Raw genomic sequence first — 22,108 nt, 5'->3', positions numbered from 1 at the left:
CCAGTGTGGGATCTGCTAAATGATAAGACTCAGAACTTTGAAAGCATCACACAGCTGCTAGAAACTGTAAAAATGACATACAACGAATACAAAGAGTGTGTAAATTGTCTTACTGCAAGCAGTGTCATAATTATGCAACGTGAACCAAATGATTGCTGGGTAAATGGCTACAATCCATTGCTGCTCAGAGCCTGGGATGCCAACATGGATATCCAATACATCCTGAACCCGTACACCTGTATAATGTACATTCTGTCATACATTTCAAAAGGTGAACATGAGATGAGTGAATACCTGAAAGGAGTGATTAAAGAAATGTGTCCCACCACTTCTGAGAGAGAAAGCATGAAACAGGTGATGCATGCCTATTCTAAAAACAGAGAGGTCAGTGCACAGGAAGCTGTAGCTCGAACCTGCAGTCTAAAACTGAAATCATCATCCCGTGCTGTGATTTTCATACCCACTGATGATAATGCAGTAAAGATGAGTCTGCCTATGAGCTGCTTACAGGACAAAGCCCCTGATGATGAGAACGTGTGGATGACTGGATTAGCAGAAAAGTACATGGCCAGACCTGAAACACCAGAGTTTGAGAACATGTGCATGGCTGAATTTGCTAGTGAATATCGGGTTGTTTATGCAGATCAGAGAAAAGGTAAAAATGTACTTCCACTGCAGAATGACATGGGACACATCAAAAAGCGAACCAGATGGAAACCTGCCATCATTCGATTTGCACGTTTTTCACAACAGAAACATCCCGAAAAAATTTTACGGAACACTGCTAAAATTGTACCTGCCACACCGCAGCAGCTCACAGCTTAAAACTGCTCAGTTCAACACGTATGAAGCCTTCTATGCTTTTGCCTCAGTTAAATTCCCAGGAACAGACACACTGCAGCGTGTTCACACCACTGTAAATGAGAACAGAAAAAAGTATGAAAAGCACAGTGAAGCTATTGATAAGGCTATTGAGAATTTTGAACAGAATGGTCCTATTGAAGATGCCTGGACTAACTTGGCTCCAACAAATGAACTGATCAGATTAGAGTGCATGATTGAGCAAGAACCCACAGATCCCACTGATATAACAGAAGCAGATGATGTTCCAGATTTCGCTCCATCCACATCTGATAACAGAACAGCCATGCCTGTAATAGAAGCTCCACAGGTGAATCCTGCAGTGATCAGAAAAATGTACCAGAGCCTAAATGAGACACAAGCTGCTGTGTTCTATAAGATAAGGGACTGGTGTAAAAGAAAAGTGCAGAATGAAAATCCAGAACCATTTTTTTATTATGTAGCTGGAACAGCAGGAACAGGAAAGAGTCACCTTATTAAGTCTGTGTTTGCAGAGGCCACTAAAATCTTACAGAAACTGCCATGTGTAAGAGAGGAAGCTGATATGTCCAAACCCACAGTGCTTCTGAGTGCATTTACCGGCTGTGCCAGTCATAACATTAATGGAAAAACACTCCACGCACTCCTGAAACTCCCAAGAAGCCTAAAACCTCCATATCAGGGACTTGGAAACAGTCTGGATGAGATCAGAGCAAACTTTTCTAATTTACAGATCATGATCATTGATGAAATATCCATGGTGTCTAAACCATTATTCGCCTATGTAAATTGGAGATTGCAGCAGATTAAGGGAAATGATAAACCCTTTGGTAACATTTCTATTATGGCTGTCGGTGATTTCCAGCAGTTACCACCACTAGGAAGGGCCAGGCCACTGTGTGTGTATGAGGATCATGTGCTGGACTTCTGGAGAGATCACTTTAAGATGATCACACTGACTGAAATCATGCGTCAGAAAGATGATCTTGCCTTTGCTGAGCTGCTGAACAGACTGAGAGTGAAACAGAAACATGAAGCTCTGACTGATGCTGACAGATGTATGCTGGAACAGGTCATTAAACCTATTGAAGACTGTCCCCAAGAAGCCTTACACATATTTCCTACTAATAAAGAGGTGGATGATTTTAACTCAGCAGCCATAACCACACGATTTTCAGATATCACTAATATAGATGCAGAGGATTATAAGAAAGACCCTCGATCAGGACAGATGCAGAAACAGGGTGCCCCTTTTAAAGGAGAGAAAGGTGATCTAATGGACAGACTACAGGTGGCAGTTGGTGCACGAGTGATGATCACCAGAAATATTGATGTAGAATCTGGGCTGGTGAATGGATCTTTTGGTAAAGTGGCTAAAATAATCACACAGACCCGTAACAGTGTTCCTGTGGTTCAGATGATCGGTGTTGAGCTGGATAATGCTGATGCAGGAAGGAAACACCGCAATAAAGTACCTGGAGAAACTGATAATCTCGTTTACATTGAGAGAGAAGAGGAAAGTCTGAAAAAGAAAGGAACAGTTCGAAGACAGTTTCCTTTAAAGTTAGCCTTTGCATGCACTGTTCATAAAGTTCAGGGAATGACAACTCATTCTGCTGTCGTGTCACTAAAGAAAATATTTGAACCAGGCATGGCTTATGTTGCACTGAGCAGAACTACATCACTTAGTGGACTACACATTATTGACTTTGATGAAAAGAAAATTTTCTGTGATCCTGAAATCAGCGCTGCACTGGAGAACATGCCCAAAGCTGACCTGTGTACTGTCCAGCCACTTCTGCACATTGCAAGAGACCCAAATCTGAGCTCAACACTGAAGATAATACATCACAACACAGAGGGTCTACAGAGTCATATTGAAGATATCAAAACCCATCATGAACTCCTCCTATCAGATGTTCTGTGTCTGACTGAGACTCATCTGACCGGTTCTGCTGTTCCTGACTGTCTTCAGTTAAATGGTTACAGAATGTATCAGCGTAACAGACATGTTTCCTACACTAACTACACTCATCTATCCAACAAAAGTGGAGGAGGGGTTGCCATTTATGTTAAAAATCACCTTCAGGCCCGTCCAGTGCAATATGTGCAGAATGTCACAGATCTGGAGTTTTTGCTATTAAAGGTTGATTCTCCAAAACAGGTTGTGATTGCAGTTGTGTACAGACCTCCAAACTACAGACTGTCAGACTTCATGCAAAACCTAGATGCCCTTTTGAACTTCCTGGAGATCATGGACTACAAACCTGCTGTGGTATGTGGAGACTTTAATGAAGATCAACTGAGTAACATGAACAAACCCATTCTAAACTTATTCCAATCAAAAGGATTCACACAGATTATTAATCATGCTACAACGGAGAAAAACACACTATTAGATCCAGTTTTTATTTCTAACCCAAACAGTGTTACATCAGGAATTCTAAATACATACTACAGCTACCATAATCCTGTATATTGTGTGGTATACTAAAATAGACATTATAACAAACGGAGTGTATGTAGTGCAAACCAGTATATTTAGAATACATAATAAAATCATGTATACATTTTTTTTAGGTATTAATAAAAAGAAAGTACTTACTTATACAAATAAAAACATTTATGTTGGAACAGGTCATTAAACATTAAAGAATGTCCTCCAGAAGCATTACACATATTTCCTACTACAGTTTTTTTTTATAGCTGCTAAGAAAACGTTTACCAGTACTTTAGACACCATTTTTTCTTTAGTCAATCACTGTGCAACCACTGTGAAAAAAATAAAAGCTAGTGACATTACAGAAATGCATCACGTTTGTTTTTTTTAAGTACATTTTAAGTAATTGAGTGATATTTATTATATAGAACTACTGTGTAGACAAAAATAGCCTGTGGCAGTCATTCAGTAAAAAAGGAGCACGGTAGGGACATGACATTGTTGTCAAACTCTAGAAAAATGTTATTATAAATGTCATTAGCCTTAGTTCCATATGTGCACAATTAAAATACACAAATATAAAAATAATCCTTACTTTTATTTGAACACTGCCACACACTCTTTTTATCCTTCTCTCTTATTGTAGAAGAACTATTTATTTCCAGAGGTGTCAAATTATAAAGAACAAATACTTTGTTACTTTACTTAAGTAGAAATGTAGGTTATCTACACTTTATAGGAATAATTATTTTTACATCTTCATTTTTACTTTCTACTCCGTACCATTTAAAAATAGTTTGTACCTTTTCATTTTAGCTTGTTTTCAAATGTCTAACTAAGATTCTGTACAGTTTTTTACAGCTGCTAAGAAGCGTTTATCAGTACTTTAGACACTTTTTCTAAACTCTAAATTGATTTCCTGCACAAAAGCACATTTTGTTCTCACAACACAAAAACCTGGATCCACATTAACTAATTATTTCAAAACACTAACACATGTTCTCTGTTCCAGAACTACGTATAGTCAATCACTGTGCAACCACTGACAAATTAGTAAAAGCTACTGACATTATAGAAACAACTCCACATTTGTAAAAATACATCAGATGGTCAGCACGTGGCTAATGCATAGCTCCATTCAATCACAAGTGGCCAGGTGCACCAGAATGGCCCAAGGCTACACAGAGAGCCCCACCAAGCTCTCTGGCAGCCTGAGAAAGCTGTGAAAGTACCACAGTTGATCTCCTCCTGTTATTGTTTGGTGTGGGGAGGTGGGGGGGGGGAGGGGGGTACACAGGTGTTCTTGGCTTAAATTTTCTGGTGGCAGTTGAATGCAGAGTGCTGAGAAAAGGCCAGAGACTTCAGTCAGCCAAGAGAGTTAGAGTGTTTACTCTGCATTGCTGGAATAGCCCAAGGCTACAAGCACGCCCAGTGCACCACCCAAGGCCAACCCCCTCTCTTTAAATTGAGGAACAGCAACACCTCAACAGCCACAATGGACACTTTATGGGCAGCACAGAGCAACAACCCCAACACTATGGAGACTTCAGTTGCACAGAGAACCCCTCCAACTTGCCAGGCACCCGGCTCCTCCAGAGCACTACCTAACCCTCCCCCCATCTCTCTACATGGTTTGAGGGATGGCAACACCTCAACAGCCACAGTGGACAGTCCAGGGGCTGCACAGACAACTCTGCCAAGCACCACCAGTCCACTACCAAAGCTCCCTATCTCTTTACATGGTTTAAGGGACAGCAACACCCCAACAGCCACAGTGGACAGTCCAGGGGCTGCACGGAGAACACTGCCAAGCACCACAAGTGCACTACCACCAGAAGTTTCCCATCTCCTTATCATCTCCCCATGTGGCTCATAGGAAAGCAACAACCCCAACACAACGGAGAGTCCAGGGGCTACACAGAGAACTTTGATAAGCAGCAACACAGAAAAAAACTGCATATTCCTGGCACCAAAGCAAAATACCTGAGCTGATCAGAATAATAAAACAGTGGGAATAAGTTACCCCTTTTGTTGTTGTTGCCCTTAAAAAGGAGGTGATTGTCAGTTGGGACTAGGACTATTAAGTCACACATTTACTGCACTTGAACAAAGTTGGGGGCAGTGTGACTTTGTTCTTTTGTTTTATTTAAATCACATGGCTTTTAGGTTATTTTTTGATGTATAATTTATTTGTTATTCACGTGTGTGGCAAGTGTTGTCTTGTATTATGTGTGTGTGATGTGATAAGTGAACAACACTATTTTTGCACAGTATTTATGTAAGTGTATGTTTTAGTGTGTGTGTGTGTGTTGAGTTTAGTGTGTGATGTGATAAGGCAACAACATTTTTGCACAGTATTTATGTGAGTGATGTGATTAGGCATCAACACTATTTTTTATTTAGACGTGTGTGTGTTGAGTTCAGTGTGTGTAATGTGCTAAGTGAAAAACACTTTTTTTCACAGTTTTGTATTTGAATATGTGTGTCAGTGTGTGTGTTGGTTGAGTTTAGTATGTGTGGTGATAAGTGAACAACATTTTTTGAACAGTATTTATATATGTGTGTATGTGTGTGTGTGTTGAGTTTAGTCTGTGTGATGTAATAAGGCATCAACTATTTTTGCATATTATTTATTTGAGTATGTGTGTGTTTGTTAATTTTACTGTGTGTTGTGATAAGTCATCAACACTCTTTGCACAGTATGTATATATATTTGTGAGGCTAGTATGTGTGATGTGATAAGTGAACAATACTATTCCTGCATAGATTTTTTGTGTGTGTGGGGGATGTGAAATGTGAACACCACTGTTTTTGCACAGTATTTATGCATGTGTGTGTGTGGTGGGGGGGGGGGATGTGTGATTGTTTCAATAAAAATAAATACTATGCAGAATATTTGTAAATTGTTCTCATTTTAGGGGGCCATGTTGCTTTTCCGAGTCTGAGAGAGTGTAGTTGGCCATGCTTATGTTCTTTCTGTACTTTTTTTTAAATAATACATAAGAATATGTAATTCCAAAATATTTTGGTTAAATGCTGAAATCTAAAAACTTTTGAAAATACTGAAATCTAAAAACTTTTAGTTAAATGCTGAAATCCAAAAACTTTTAGTTAAATGCTGAAATCCAAAAACTTTTAGTTAAATGCTGAAATCTAAAAACTTTTAGTTAAATGCTGAAATCTAAAAACTTTTAGTTAAATGCTGAAATCTAAAAACTTTTAGTTAAATGCTGAAATCTAAAAACTTTTGAAAATGCTGGAATCTAAAAACATTTGGTTAAATGCTGAAATCTAAAAACTTTTAGTTAAATGCTGAAATCCAAAAACTTTTAGTTAAATGCTGAAATCCAAAAACTTTTGGTTAAATGCTGAAATCTAAAAACTTTTAGTTAAATGCTGAAATCTAAAAACTTTTGAAAATGCTGAAATCTAAAAACTTTTGAAAATGCTGAAATCTAAAAACATTTGGTTAAATGCTGAAATCTAAAAACTTTTAGTTAAATGCTGAAATCTAAAAACTTTTAGTTAAATGCTGAAATCTAAAAACTTTTAGTTAAATGCTGAAATCTAAAAACTTTTAGTTAAATGCTGAAATCTAAAAACTTTTAGTTAAATGCTGAAATCTAAAAACTTTTGAAAATGCTGGAATCTAAAAACATTTGGTTAAATGCTGAAATCTAAAAACTTTTAGTTAAATGCTGAAATCTAAAAACTTTTAGTTAAATGCTGAAATCTAAAAACTTTTGAAAATGCTGGAATCTAAAAACGTTTGGTTAAATGCTGAAATCTAAAAACTTTTAGTTAAATGCTGAAATCCAAAAACTTTTAGTTAAATGCTGAAATGTGTTGCTAGGTGGTTGCTAGGTGGTTGCTAAGGTGTTGCTATGGTATCCTGGGTGGTTGCTAAGGTGTTGCTAGGTGGTTGCTAAGGTGTTGCTATGCGGTTGCTAAGGTGTTGCTATGGTAACTGGGGTGGTTGCTAAGGTGTTGCTAGGTGTTGCTAGGCAGTTGCTAACGTTTTCCAGTTGGTTGCTAAGGTGTTGCTAAGTGGTTGCTAGGCAGTTACTATCATTTCTAAATTGGTTGCTAAGTGGTTGCTAGGCAGTTGCTAACATATTCCACGTGATTGCTAGGTGGTTGCTAAGCAGTTGCTAACATATTCCACATGATTGCTAAGTGGTTGCTAGGCAGTTGCTTATGTTTTTCAGGTGGTTGCTAAGCTGTTGCTATTTGGTTGCTAGGCAGTTGCTATCATTTCTAGAGTGGTTGCTAAGTTGTTGCTATGCAGTTGATAACGTTTTCCAGGTGGTTGTTAAGGTGTAGCTAACTGGTTGCTAGGCAGTTACTAACGTATTCCAGGTGGTTGCTAAGTGGTTGCTAGGCAGTTGCTCTCATTTCTAAAGTGGTTGCTAAGCTGTTGCTAGGCAGTTTCTAACGTTTTCCTGGTGGTTGCTAAGGTGTTGCTAACTGGTTGCTAGGCAGTTGCTATAATTTCTAAAGTGGTTGCTAAGTGGTTGCTAGGAAGTTGCTAATGTATTCCAGGTGGTTACTAAGTGGTTGCTAGGCAGTTACTATCATTTCTAAATTGGTTGCTAAGTGGTTGCTAGGCAGTTGCTAACGTATTCCAGGTGGTTGCTAAGTGGTTGCTAGGCAGTTGCTAACGTATTCCAGGTGGTTGCTAGGCAGTTGCTAAGTGGTTGCTAGGCAGTTGCTAACGTTTTCCAAGTGGTTGCTAGGCAGTTGCTAATTGGTTGCTAGGCAGTTGCTAACATTTTCCAAGTGGTTGCTAAGTGGTTGCTAGGCAGTTGCTAATGTATTCCAGGTGGTTGCTAGGCAGTTGCTAAGTGGTTGCTAGGCAGTTGCTAACATTTTCCAAGTGGTTGCTAGATAGTTGCTAAGTGGTTGCTAGGCAGTTGCTAACGTTTTCCAGGTGGTTGCTAGGCAGTTGCTAAGTGGTTGCTAGGCAGTTGCTAACGTATTCCAGGCGGTTGCTAAGTGGTTGCTAGGCAGTTGCTAACGTATTCCAGGTGGTTGCTAAGTGGTTGCTAGGCAGTTGCTAACGTATTCCAGGTGGTTGCTAGGCAGTTGCTAAGTGGTTGCTAGGCAGTTGCTAACGTTTTCCAAGTGGTTGCTAGGCAGTTGCTAATTGGTTGCTAGGCAGTTGCTAACATTTTCCAAGTGGTTGCTAAGTGGTTGCTAGGCAGTTGCTAACGTATTCCAGGTGGTTGCTAGGCAGTTGCTAAGTGGTTGCTAGGCAGTTGCTAACATTTTCCAAGTGGTTGCTAGATAGTTGCTAAGTGGTTGCTAGGCAGTTGCTAACGTTTTCCAGGTGGTTGCTAGGCAGTTGCTAAGTGGTTGCTAGGCAGTTGCTAACGTTTTCCAGGTGGTTGCTAAGCAGTTAATAGGTGGTTGCTAAAACCTGGCTGGGGTGCCGGGGTGTCCAAACTTTTGACTGATAGCTGCTCCATACAGCAGCTCCTCCATACACTCACAGTGCTGGAGGAGCAGGGGAGAGAAGGGGTTCCGTGCGCAGAGCTGCTCGTGTGCGAGATGGAACTCTGAGCCCCCCATTCATTTCTATGGGAAAACTTCGTACGACAATTGTACGAAAACCGTACTTCGTATCACTTCGCAACAGCTTCGCAAAGGTGTTGCCTAGCAACACCTTTATTAATTTAAAGATCTCGATAAGATCTATAAGCTCGCCGAATTTGGTGTTCGTATCTCAAAAATTGTGGTGGTTACGGACGTTTAAAATTTGGCCCCATTCATTCCTATGGGAAAAAAATGCGTACGTTTACGAAGTTTTTACGAAAACCGTACGATGTATCGCTTAAAAAAGCACAAGCAACCTATTCGGGTATAGGTCCTACGATACTGCAAAATTTCATGGTTCTACGTCAAAAGCCCTAGGAGGAGATAGTGATTAAATTTTGAGCGCGGAATAATAATAATAACTAGAAAAGGTAAAGTTCGTGAACGAACTTTAAGTTGGCTTGGAAAAGAACGCTAATAACGTTAAAAAGTTAAAATGGTTGCTAAACGCTTAATGCCAAAAACACGGAAATCTAAAAATGTTTGGTTAAACGTTGAAATCTAAAAATGTTTGGTTAAACGCTGAAAACTAAAAATGTTTGGTTAAACCCTGAAATCTAAAAACATTTGGATAAAAGCTAAAATCTTGAAAGTGGTTGCTAGGCAGTTGCTAACATCTTACAGGTGGTTGCTAAGCTGTTGCTAAGCAGTTGCTAGTTATTTGCTAATGTATTACACATGGTTGCTAAGTGGTTGCAAGGCGGTTGCTAAACAGTTGCTTACGTTTTCCAGGTGGTGGCCAAAATGTAGCTAACTGGTTGCTAGGCAGTTGCTAAGTGGTTGCTAGGCAGTTGCTAACGTTTTCCAGGTGGTTGCTAAGTGGTTCCTAGGCAGTTGCTAATGTTTTCCAGGTGGTTGCTAAGTGGTTGCTAGGCAGTTGCTAACATATTCCAGGTGGTTGCTAGGCAGTTGCTAAGTGGTTGCTAGGCAGTTGCTAACGTTTTCCAAGTGGTTGCTAGGCAGTTGCTTAGTGGTTGCTAGGCAGTTGCTAACGTTTTCCAGGTGGTTGCTAAGTGGTTGCTAGGCAGTTGCTAACATATTCCAGGTGGTTGCTATGCAGTTGCTAAGTGGTTGCTAGGCAGTTGCTAACGTTTTCCAGGTGGTTGCTAAGTGGTTGCTAGGCAGTTGCTAACGTATTCCAGGTGGTTGCTAGGCAGTTGCTAAGTGGTTGCTAGGCAGTTGCTAACGTTTCCCAGGTGGTTGCTAAGTGGTTGGTAGGCAGTTGCTAACGTTTTCCAGGTGGTTGCTAAGTGGTTGCTAGGCAGTTGCTAACGTTTTCCAGGTGGTTGCTAGGCAGTTGCTAACGTATTCCAGGTGGTTGCTAGGCAGTTGCTAAGTGGTTGCTAGGCAGTTGCTAACGTTTTCCAAGTGGTTGCTAGGCAGTTGCTAAGTGGTTGCTAGGCAGTTGCTAACGTTTTCCAGGTGGTTGCTAAGTGGTTGCTAGGTAGTTGCTAACGTTTTCCAGGTGGTTGCTAGGCAGTTGCTAAGTGGTTGCTAGGCAGTTGCTAACGTTTTCCAAGTGGTTGCTAGGCAGTTGCTAAGTGGTTGCTAGGCAGTTGCTAACGTTTTCCAGGTGGTTGCTAAGTGGTTGCTAGGTAGTTGCTAACGTTTTCCAGGTGGTTGCTAGGCAGTTGCTAAGTGGTTGCTAGGCAGTTGCTAACGTTTTCCAAGTGGTTGCTAGGCAGTTGCTAAGTGGTTGCTAGGCAGTTGCTAATGTTTTCCAGGTGGTTGCTAAGTGGTTGCTAGGCAGTTGCTAACATTTTCCAGGTGGTTGCTAGGCAGTTGCTAAGTTGTTGCTAGGCAGTTGCTAACGTTTTCCAGGTGGTTGCTAAGTGGTTGCTAGGCAGTTGCTAACGTATTCCAGGTGGTTGCTAGGCAGTTGCTAACGTTTTCCATGTGGTTGCTAAGTGGTTGCCTATTGGTTGCTAGGCAGTTTCTATAATTTCTAAAGTGGTTGCTAGGCAGTTGCTAACATATTCCACGTGGTTACTAAGTGGTTGCTAGGCAGTTGCTGTCATTTCTAAAGTGGTTGCTAAGCTGTTGCTAGGCAGTTGCTAACGTTTTCCAGTTGGTTTCTAATGTGTTGCTAAGTGGTTGCTACGCACTTACTATAATTTCTAAATTGGTTGCTAAGTGGTTGCTAGGCAGTTGCTAACATATTCCACATGATTGCTAAGTGGTTGCTAGGCAGTTGCTAACGTTTTTCAGGTGGTTGCTAAGCTGTTCCTATTTGGTTGCTTGACAGTTGCTATCATTTCTAGAGTGGTTGCTAAGTGGTTGCTATGCAGTTGATAACGTTTTCCAGGTGGTTGCTAAGGTGTAGCAAACTGGTTGCTAGGCAGTTGCTAACGTATTCCAGGTGGTTGCTAAGTGGTTGCCAGGCAGTTGCTATAATTTCTAAAGTGGTTGCTAAGCAGTTGCTAATGTTTTCCTAGTGGTTGTTAAGGTGTTGCTAAGTGGTTGCTAGGCAGTTGCTATCGTTTTTAACGTGTTTGCTAAGTGGTTGCTAAGTGGTTGCTAAGTGGTTGCTAAGTGGTTGCTAGGCAGTTGCTTTCATTTCTAAAGTGGTTGCTAAGCTGTTGCTAGGCAGTTTTTAACGTTTTCCTGGTGGTTGCTAAGGTGTTGCTAACTGGTTGCTAGGCAGTTGCTAACGTTTTCCAGGTGGTTGCTAAGATGTTGCCAAGTGGTTGCTAGGCAGTTGCTAACGTTATCCAGGTGGTTGCTAAGGTGGTTGCTAAGCAGTTAATAGGTGGTTGCTAAACCCTGGCTGGGGTGCCGGGGTGTCCAAACTTTTGACTGATAGCTGCTCCATACAGCAGCTCCTCCATACACTCACAGTACTGGAGGAGCAGGGGAGAGAAGGGGTTCCGTGCGCAGAGCTGCTCGTGTGCGAGATGGAACTCTGGGCCTCCCATTCATTCCTATGGGGAAACTTCGTACGATAATTGTACGAAATCTGTACGACGTATAATTTCGTGAAGCATATTTTTGGAAAGAACGCGATAAGTTGTATAAACCAGCCGAATTTCGTCTTTGTATCTCAAAAATTGTGGCGGTTACGGATGTTTAAAATTTCGCCCCATTCATTCCTATGGGAAAAAAATGCGTACGTTTACGAAGTTTTTACGAAAACCGTACGATATATCGCTTCAAAAAGCACAAGCAACCTGAACCGGTATAGGTCCGACGATCCTGCAAAGTTTCAGGTTTCTACGTTAAAAGCCCTAGGAGGAGATAGTGATTAAATTTTGCGAATAGAATAATAATAATAACTAGAAAAGGTAAAGTTCGTGAACGAACTTTAAGTTGGCTTGGAAAAGAACGCTAATAACGTTAAAAAGTTAAAATGGTTGCTAAGCTTTTTCTGTCTGAAGAGTGTGAAGAGTCATTGATATGCTGTTAACGCTAAATGCTAAAAACGCTGACATCTAAAAACATTTGGTTAAAGGCTGAAATCTAAAAACATTTGGTTAAACGCTGAAATCTAAAAATGTTTGATTAAACGCTGAAATCTAAAAACGTTTGGTTAAACGATGAAATCTAAAAACATTTGGTTAAACTCTGAAATCTAAAAACGTTTGATTAAACGCTGACATCTAAAAACGTTTGGTTAAACGCTGAAATCTAAAAACGCTTGTTTAAATGCTGAAATCGTAAAACTTTTGGTTAAACTTTTGATTGCTTATGTGTTGCTAGACGGTTGCTATCATTTCTGAAAAGGTTGCTAAGCTGTTGCTAGGCAATTGCTAATGTTTTCCAGGTGGTTGCTAAGCTGTTGCTAACTGGTTGCTAGGCAATTGCTAACATATAACAGGTGGTTGCTAAGGTGTTGCTAGGTGGTTGCTAGGGTGTTGCTAGGTTGTTGCTATCATTTCTAAAGTGGTTGCTAAGTGGTTGCTAGGCAGTTGCTATCGTTTTCCTAGTGGTTGTTAAGGTGTTGCTAAGTGGTTGCTAGGCAGTTGCTATCATTTCTAAAGTGGTTGCTAAGTGGTTGCTAGGCAGTTGCTATCGTTTTCCTAGTGGTTGTTAAGGTGTTGCTAAGTGGTTGCTAGGCAGTTGCTATCATTTCTAAAGTGGTTGCTAGGCAGTTGCTAACGTTTTCCCAATGGTTGTTAAGGTGTTGCTAAGTGGTTGCTAGGCAGTTGCTTTCGTTTCTAAAGTGGTTGCTAAGTGGTTGCTAGGCAGTTGCTAACGTTTTCCAGGTGGTTGCTAAGTGGTTGCTAGGCAGTTGCTAACGTTTTCCAGGTGGTTGCTAGGCAGTTGCTAAGTGGTTGCTAGGCAGTTGCTAACGTTTTCCAAGTGGTTGCTAGGCAGTTGCTAAGTGGTTGCTAGGCAGTTGCTAACATTTTCCAGGTTGTTGCTAAGTGGTTGCTAGGTAGTTGCTAACATATTCCAGGTGGTTGCTAGGCAGCTGCTAAGTGGTTGCTAGGCAGTTGCTAACGTTTTCCAGGTGGTTGCTAAGTGGTTGCTAGGCAGTTGCTAACGTTTTCCAGGTGGTTGCTAGGCAGTTGCTAAGTGGTTGCTAGGCAGTTGCTAACGTTTTCCAAGTGGTTGCTAGGCAGTTGCTAAGTGGTTGCTAGGCAGTTGCTAACGTTTTCCAGGTGCTTGCTAAGTGGTTGCTAGGCAGTTGCTAACGTTTTCCAGGTGGTTGCTAGGCAGTTGCTAAGTTGTTGCTAGGCAGTTGCTAACGTTTTCCAGGTGGTTGCTAAGTGGTTGCTAGGCAGTTGCTAACGTATTCCAGGTGGTTGCTAGGCAGTTGCTAAGTGGTTGCTAGGCAGTTGCTAACGTTTTCCAGGTGGTTGCTCAGTGGTTGCTAGGCAGTTGCTAACGTTTTCCAGGTGGTTGCTAAGTGGTTGCTAGGCAGTTGCTAACGTATTCCAGGTGGTTGCTAGGCAGTTGCTAAGTGGTTGCTAGGCAGTTGCTAACGTTTTCCAAGTGGTTGCTAGGCAGTTGCTAAGTGGTTGCTAGGCAGTTGCTAACGTTTTCCAGGTGGTTGCTAAGTGGTTGCTAGGCAGTTGCTAACGTTTTCCAGGTGGTTGCTAGGCAGTTGCTAAGTGGTTGCTAGGCAGTTGCTAACGTTTTCCAAGTGGTTGCTAGGCAGTTGCTAAGTTGTTGCTAGGCAGTTGCTAACGTTTTCCAGGTGGTTGCTAAGTGGTTGCTAGGCAGTTGCTAGCATTTTCCAGGTGGTTGCTAGGCAGTTGCTAAGTTGTTGCTAGGCAGTTGCTAACGTTTTCCAGGTGGTTGCTAAGTGGTTGCTAGGCAGTTGCTAACGTATTCCAGGTGGTTGCTAGGCAGTTGCTAAGTGGTTGCTAGGCAGTTGCTAACGTTTTCCAGGTGGTTGCTCAGTGGTTGCTAGGCAGTTGCTAACGTTTTCCAGGTGGTTGCTAAGGTGTTGCTAAGTGGTTGCTAGGCAGTTGCTAACGTTTTCCAGGTGGTTGCTAAGGTGGTTGCTAAGCAGTTATTAGGTGGTTGCTAAGCCCTGGCTGGGGTGCCGGGGTGTCCAAACTTTTGACTGATAGCTGCTCCATACAGCAGCTCCTCCATACACTCACAGTACTGGAGGAGCAGGGGAGAGAAGGGGTTCCGTGCGCAGAGCTGCTCGTGTGTGAGATGGAACTCTGGGCCCCCCATTCATTTCTATGGGAAAACTTCGTACGACATTTGTACGAAAACCGTACGACGTATCGTCGAAACGTTAAAATTTTCGGAAAGAACGCGGTAAGTTCTATAGACCGTCCGATTTTCGTCTTTGTATGTCAAAAATTGTTACCTACACAGTCGTTCAAAGTTGTCCCCCATTCATTTCCTATGGGAAAAAAAAGCGTACATTTACGAAGTTTTTACGAAAACCGTACGATGTATCGCTTAAAAAAGCACAAGCAACCTATTCGGGTATAGGTCCTACGATACTGCAAAATTTCGTGGTTCTACGTCAAAAGCCCTAGGAGGAGATAGTGATTAAATTTTGAGCGCGGAATAATAATAATAATAACTAGAAAAGGCAAAGTTCGTGAACGAACTTTAAGTTGGCTTGGAAAAGAACGCTAATAACGTTAAAAAGTTAAAATGGTTGCTAAGCTTTTTCCGTCTGAAGAGTGTGAAGAGTCATTGATATGCTGTTAACTTTTGGCTAAACGCTAAATGCTAAAAACGCTGAAATCTAAAAACATTTGGTTAAACGCTGCAATCTAAAAACATTTGGTTAAACGCTGAAATCTAAAAACGTTTGATTAAACGCTGAAATCTAAAAACGTTTGGTTAAACGCTGAAATCTAAAAACATTTAGTTAAACGCTGAAATCTAAAAACGTTTGATTAAACGCTGAAATCTAAAAACGTTTGGTTAAACGCTGAAATCTAAAAACGTTTGATTAAACACTGAAATCTAAAAATGCTTGTTTAAATGCTGAAATCGTAAAACTTTTGGTTAAACTTTTGATTGCTAATGTGTTGCTAGGCAGTTGCTATCATTTCTGAAAAGGTTGCTAAGCTGTTGCTAGGCAGTTGCTAATGTTTTCCAGGTGGTTGCTAAGCTATTGCTAACTGGTTGCTAGGCAATTGCTAACATATACCAGGTAGTTGCTAAGGTGTTGCTAGGTGGTTGCTAGGGTGTTGCTAGGTTGTTGCTAAGGTGTTGCTATGGTATCTGGGGTGGTTGCTAAGATGTTGCTACGTGGTTGCTAGGGTGTTGCTATGGTATCCGGGGTGGTTGCTAAGGTGTCGCTAGGTGGTTGCTAGGGTGTTGCTAGGTGGTTGCTAAGGTGTTGCTATGGTATCTGGGGTGGTCGCTAAGGTGTTTCTAAGTGGTTGCTAGGTGGTTGCTAAGGTGTTGCTATGGTATCCGGGGTGGTTGCTAAGATGTTGCTAGGTGGTTGCTAAGGTGTTGCTATGGTATCTGGGGTGGTTGCTAAGGTGTTTCTAGGTGGTTGCTAAGGTGTTGCTGTGGTATCCGGGGTGGTTGCTAAGATGTTGCTAGGTGGTTGCTAAGGTGTTGCTATGGTATCTGGGGTGGTTGCTAAGGTGTTTCTAGGTGGTTGCTAGGTGGTTGCTAAGGTGTTGCTGTGGTATCCGGGGTGGTTGCTAAGATGTTGCTAGGTGGTTGCTAAGGTGTTGCTATGCGGTTGCTAAGGTGTTGCTATGGTATCTGGGGTGGTTGCTACGGTGTTGCTAGGTGGTTGCTAAGGTGTTGCTATGGTATCCGGGGTGGTTGCTAAGGTGTTGCTAGGTGGTTGCTAGGTGGTTGCTAAGGTGTTGCTAGGTGGTTGCTAAGGTGTTGCTATGGTATCTGGGGTGGTTGCTAAGGTGTTGCTAGGTGGTTGCTAGGTGGTTGCTAAGTGGTTGCTAGGTGGTTGCTAAGGTATTGCTAGGTGGTTGCTAAGGTGTTGCTATGGTAACCGGGGTGGTTGCTAAGGTGTTGCTAGGTGGTTGCTAGGTGGTTGCTAAGGTGTTGCTAGGTGGTTGCTAAGGTGTTGCTATGGTATCTGGGGTGGTTGCTAAGGTGTTGCTAGGTGGTTGCTAGGCAGTTGCTATCATTTCTAAAGTGGTTGCTAAGTGGTTGCTAGGCAGTTGCTAACGTTTTCCTAATGGTTGCTAAGGTGTTGGTAAGTGGTTGCTAGGCTGTTGCTATCATTTCTAAAGTGGTTGCTAGGCAGTTGCTATCGTTTCTAAGGTGGTTGCTAAGTGGTTGCTAACGTTTTCCTAGTGGTTGTTAAGGTGTTGCTAAGTGGTTGCTAGGCAGTTGCTAACGTTTTCCAGGTGTTTTCTAAGTGGTTGCTAACTGGTTGCTAGGCAGTTGCTATAATTTCTAAAGTGGTTGCTAAGTTGTTGCTAAGTGGTTGCTAGGCAGTTGCTAACGTTTTCCAGGTGGTTGCTAAGGTGTTGCTAAGTGGTTGCTAGGCAGTTGCTAACGTTTTCCAGGTGGTTGCTAAGCAGTTAATAGGTGGTTGCTAAAACCTGGCTGGGGTGCCGGGGTGTCCAAACTTTTGACTGATAGCTGCTCCATACAGCAGCTCCTCCATACACTCACAGTACTGGAGGAGCAGGGGAGAGAAGGGGTTCCGTGCGCAGAGCTGCTCGTGTGTGAGATGGAACTCTGGGCCCCCCATTCATTTCTATGGGAAAACTTCGTACGACAATTGTACGAAAACCGTACGTTGTATCACTTCGCAACCTCCTATTAATTTAAAGATCTCGATAAGATCTATAAGCTCGCCGAATTTGGTGTTCGTATCTCAAAAATTGTGGCGGTTACGGACGTTTAAAATTTGGCCCCATTCATTCCTATAGGAAAAAAATGCGTACGTTTACGAAGTTTTTACGAAAACCGTACGATGTATCGCTTAAAAAAGCACAAGCAACCTGAACCGCTATAGGTCCTACGATACTGTAAAATTTCGTGGTTCTACGTCAAAAGCCCTAGGAGGAGATAGTGATTAAATTTTGAGCGCGGAATAATAATAATAATAACTAGAAAAGGCAAAGTTCGTGAACGAACTTTAAGTTGGCTTGGAAAAGTACGCTAATAACGTTGAAAAGTTAAAATGGTTGCTAAGTGGTTGCTAGGTAGTTGTGATCATTACTAAAGTGGTTGCTAAGCGTTTGCTAGGCAGTTGCTAACGTTTTCCAGGTGGTTGCTTAGGTGTTGCTAAGCAGTTGCTAGGCAGTTGCTAACGTATTCCACACGGTTGCTAAGCAGTTGCTAACGTTTTCCAAGTGGTGGCTAAAGTATAGCTAACTGGTTGCTAGGCAGTTGCTATCATTTCTAAAGTGGTTGCTAAGCAGTTGCTAGGCAGTTGCTAACATATTCTACATGGTTGCCAAGTGGTTGCTAGGCAGTTGCTATAATTTCTAAAGTGGTTGCTAGGCAGTTGCTATAATTTCTAAAGTGGTTGCTAGGCAGTTGCTAACGTTTTCCTAGTGGTTGCTAAGGTGTTGCTAAGTGGTTGCTAGGCAGTTGCTATCATTACTAAAGTGGTTGCTAAGTGGTTGCTAGGCAGTTGCTAACGTTTTCCTAGTGGTTGCTAAGGTGTTGCTAAGTGGTTGCTAGGCAGTTGCTATCGGTTCTAAAGTGGTTGCTAAGCAGTTGCTAGGCAGTTGCTAACATATTCCACATGGTTGCTAAGTGGTTGCTAGGCAGTTGCTAACATTTTCCAGGTGGTTGCTAAGATGTTGTTAAGTGGTTGCTAGGCAGTTGCTATAATTTCTAAAGTGGTTGCTAGGCAGTTTCTAACGTTTGCCTAGTGGTTGCTAAGGTGTTGCTAAGTGGTTGCTAGGCAGTTGCTATCATTACTAAAGTGGTTGCTAAGTGGTTGCAAGGCAGTTACTAACGTTTTCCTAGTGGTTGCTAAGGTGTTGCTAAGTGGTTGCTAGGCAGTTGCTAACGTTTTCCTAGTGGTTGCTAAGGTGTTGCTAAGTGGTTGCTAGGCAGTTGCTATCATTTCTAAAGTGGTTGCTAAGTGGTTGATAGGCAGTTGCTAACGTTTTCCAAGTGGTTGCTAAGGTGTAGCTAACTGGTTGCTAGGCAGTTGCTATAATTTCTAAAGTGGTTGCTAGGCAGTTGCTAACGTTTTCCTAGTGGTTGCTAAGGTGTTGCTAAGTGGTTGCTAGGCAGTTGCTATCATTACTAAAGTGGTTGCTAAGTGGTTGCTAGGCAGTTGCTAACGTTTTCCTAGTGGTTGCTAAGGTGTTGCTAAGTGGTTGCTAGGCAGTTGCTATTGGTTCTAAAGTGGTTGCTAAGCAGTTGCTAGGCAGTTGCTAACATATTCCACATGGTTGCTAAGTGGTTGCTAGGCAGTTGCTAACATTTTCCAGGTGGTTGCTAAGATGTTGTTAAGTGGTTGCTAGGCAGTTGCTATAATTTCTAAAGTGTTTGCTAGGCAGTTTCTAACGTTTCCCTAGTGGTTGCTAAGGTGTTGCTAAGTGGTTGCTAGGCAGTTGCTATCATTACTTATGTGGTTGCTAAGCAGTTGCTAACGTTTTCCTAGTGGTTGCTAAGGTGTTGCTAAGTGGTTGCTAGGCAGTTGCTATCATTACTAAAGTGGTTGCTAAGTGGTTGCAAGGCAGTTACTAACGTTTTCCTAGTGGTTGCTAAAGTGTTGCTAAGTGGTTGCTAGGCAGTTGCTAACGTTTTCCTAGTGGTTGCTAAGGTGTTGCTAAGTGGTTGCTAGGCAGTTGCTATCATTTCTAAAGTGGTTGCTAAGTGGTTGCTAGGCAGTTGCTAACGTTTTCCAAGTGGTTGCTAAGGTGTAGCTAACTGGTTGCTAGGCAGTTGCTATCATTTCTAAAGTGGTTGCTAAGTGGTTGCTAGGCAGTTGCTAACGTTTTCCAAGTGGTTGCTAAGGTGTAGCTAACTGGTTGCTAGGCAGTTGCTATCATTTTTAAAGTAGTTGCTAGGCAGTTGCCAACACATTCCACATAGTTGCTAAGTGGTTGCTAGACAGTTTGCTATCATTTCTAAAGTGGTTGCTAAGCGGTTGCTAGGCAGTTGCTAACCTTTTCCAGGTGGTTGCTAAGGTGTAGCTAACTGGTTGCTAGGCAGTTGCTAACGTATTCCACATGGTTGCTAAGTAGTTGCCAAGTGGTTGCTAGGCAGTTGCTAACGTTTTCCAGGTGGTTGCTAAGGTGTTGCTAACTGGTTGCTAGGCAGTTGCCATCATTTCTAAAGTGGTTGCTAAATGGTTGCTAGGCAGTTGCTAACATTTTCCAGGTGGTTGCTAAGGTGTAGCTAACTGGTTGCTAGGCAGCTGCTATTATTTTTAAAGTAGTTGCTAGGCAGTTGCTAACGTATTCCACATGGTTGCTAAGTGGTTGCTAGACAGTTGCTATCATTTCTAAAGTGGTTGCTAAGTGGTTGCTAGGCAGTTGCTAACGTTTTCCGGGTGGTTGCTAAGGCAGTTGCTAAGGCAGCAGCTAACTGGTTGCTAGGCAGTTGCTATCAATTTAAAGTAGTTGCTAGGCAGTTGCCAACATATTCCACATGGTTGCTAAGTGGTTGCTAGACAGTTGCTGTCATTTCTAAAGTGGTTGCTAAGCAGTTGCTAGGCAGTTGCTAACGTTTTCCAGGTGGTTGCTAACTGGTTGCTAGGCAGTTGCTAATTTATTCCACATGGTTGCTACGTGGTTGCTAGGCAGTTTCTAATATTTTCCAGGTGGTTGCTAAGGTGTTGCAAGGCAGTTGCCATCATTTCTAAAGTGGTTGCTAAGTGGTTGCTAGGCAGTTGCTAAAGTTTTCCAGGTGGTTGCTAAGGTGGTTGCTAAGCAGTTAATAGGTGGTTGCAAAGCCCTGACTGGGGTGCCGGGGTGTCCAAACTTTTGACTGATAGCTGCTCCATACAGCAGCTCCTCCATACACTCACAGTACTGGAGGAGCAGGGGAGAGAAGGGGTTCCGTGCGCAGAGCTGCTTGTGTGCGAGATGGAACTCTGGGCCCCCCATTCATTTCTATGGGGCAACTTCGTACGACATTTGTACGAAATCCGTACGACATATCGTTTCGTAAAGCATATTTTCGGAAAGAACTCACTAAGTTCTATAGACCATCCGAATTTCGTCTTCGTATCTCAAAAATTGTGACGCTCACAGCCATTCAAAATTCTTCTAGTTCATTGTCTATGGAAAAAAGGGCGTACGTTTACGAAGTTTTTACGAAAATCGTACGATGTATCGTTCCAAAAAGCACAAGCACACCCCGCGGCTATAAGTTCTACCATCGTGTGAAGTTTCGTGGTTCTAGCTCGAAAGCTCTAGGAGGAGTAGTTGTTTATAAAACGTGGCGAGAATAATAATAATAACTAGAAAAGGCAAAGTTCGTGAACGAACTTTAAGTTGGCTTGGAAAAGTACGCTAATAACGTTGAAAAGTTAAAATGGTTGCTAAGTGGTTGCTAGGTAGTTGTGATCATTACTAAAGTGGTTGGTAAGCGTTTGCTAGGCAGTTGCTAACGTTTTCCAGGTGGTTGCTTAGGTGTTGCTAAGCAGTTGCTAGGCAGTTGCTAACGTATTCCACACGGTTGCTAAGCAGTTGCTAACATTTTCCAAGTGGTGGCTAAAGTATAGCTAACTGGTTGCTAGGCAGTTGCTATCATTTCTAAAGTGGTTGCTAAGCAGTTGCTAGGCAGTTGCTAACATATTCCACATGGTTGCTAAGTGGTTGCTAGGCAGTTGCTAACATTTTCCAGGTGGCTGATAAGATGTTGTTAAGTGGTTGCTAGGCAGTTGCTATAATTTCTAAAGTGGTTGCTAGGCAGTTGCTATAATTTCTAAAGTGATTGCTAGGCAGTTGCTAACGTTTTCCTAGTGGTTGCTAAGGTGTTGCTAAGTGGTTGCTAGGCAGTTGCTATCATTACTAAAGTGGTTGCTAAGTGGTTGCTAGGCAGTTGCTAACGTTTTCCTAGTGGTTGCTAAGGTGTTGCTAAGTGGTTGCTAGGCAGTTGCTATCGGTTCTAAAGTGGTTGCTAAGCAGTTGCTAGGCAGTTGCTAACATATTCCACATGGTTGCTAAGTGGTTGCTAGGCAGTTGCTAACATTTTCCAGGTGGTTGCTAAGATGTTGTTAAGTGGTTGCTAGGCAGTTGCTATAATTTCTAAAGTGGTTGCTAGGCAGTTTCTAACGTTTCCCTAGTGGTTGCTAAGGTGTTGCTAAGTGGTTGCTAGGCAGTTGCTATCATTACTAAAGTGGTTGCTAAGTGGTTGCAAGGCAGTTACTAACGTTTTCCTAGTGGTTGCTAAGGTGTTGCTAAGTGGTTGCTAGGCAGTTGCTAACGTTTTCCTAGTGGTTGCTAAGGTGTTGCGAAGTGGTTGCTAGGCAGTTGCTATCATTTCTAAAGTGGTTGCTAAGTGGTTGCTAGGCAGTTGCTAACGTTTTCCAAGTGGTTGCTAAGGTGTAGCTAACTGGTTGCTAGGCAGTTGCTATAATTTCTAAAGTGGTTGCTAGGCAGTTGCTAATGTTTTCCTAGTGGTTGCTAAGGTGTTGCTAAGTGGTTGCTAGGCAGTTGCTATCATTACTAAAGTGGTTGCTAAGTGGTTGCTAGGCAGTTGCTAACGTTTTCCTAGTGGTTGCTAAGGTGTTGCTAAGTGGTTGCTAGGCAGTTGCTATCGGTTCTAAAGTGGTTGCTAAGCAGTTGCTAGGCAGTTGCTAACATATTCCACATGGTTGCTAAGTGGTTGCTAGGCAGTTGCTATAATTTCTAAAGTGGTTGCTAGGCAGTTTCTAACGTTTCCCTAGTGGTTGCTAAGGTG

General features: G+C 42.2%; 1 long non-coding RNA gene across 1 annotated transcript; it reads left to right on the top strand.

Moving 5' to 3' along the window:
• Positions 1-7,874: 7,874 nt before the first annotated feature.
• On the top strand, positions 7,875-8,447 carry LOC125804870 (uncharacterized). Its single transcript, XR_007441092.1, has 3 exons — positions 7,875-7,951; positions 8,265-8,275; positions 8,416-8,447. It is a non-coding gene; the product is annotated as an uncharacterized LOC125804870 (long non-coding RNA).
• The last annotated feature ends 13,661 nt before the right edge of the window (positions 8,448-22,108 follow it).

This window comes from Astyanax mexicanus, chromosome 10 (genome assembly GCF_023375975.1).
Source record: "Astyanax mexicanus isolate ESR-SI-001 chromosome 10, AstMex3_surface, whole genome shotgun sequence".
Classification (NCBI taxonomy): Eukaryota; Metazoa; Chordata; class Actinopteri; order Characiformes; family Acestrorhamphidae; genus Astyanax; species Astyanax mexicanus.
This window is presented reverse-complemented; position numbering and strand designations above follow the sequence as displayed.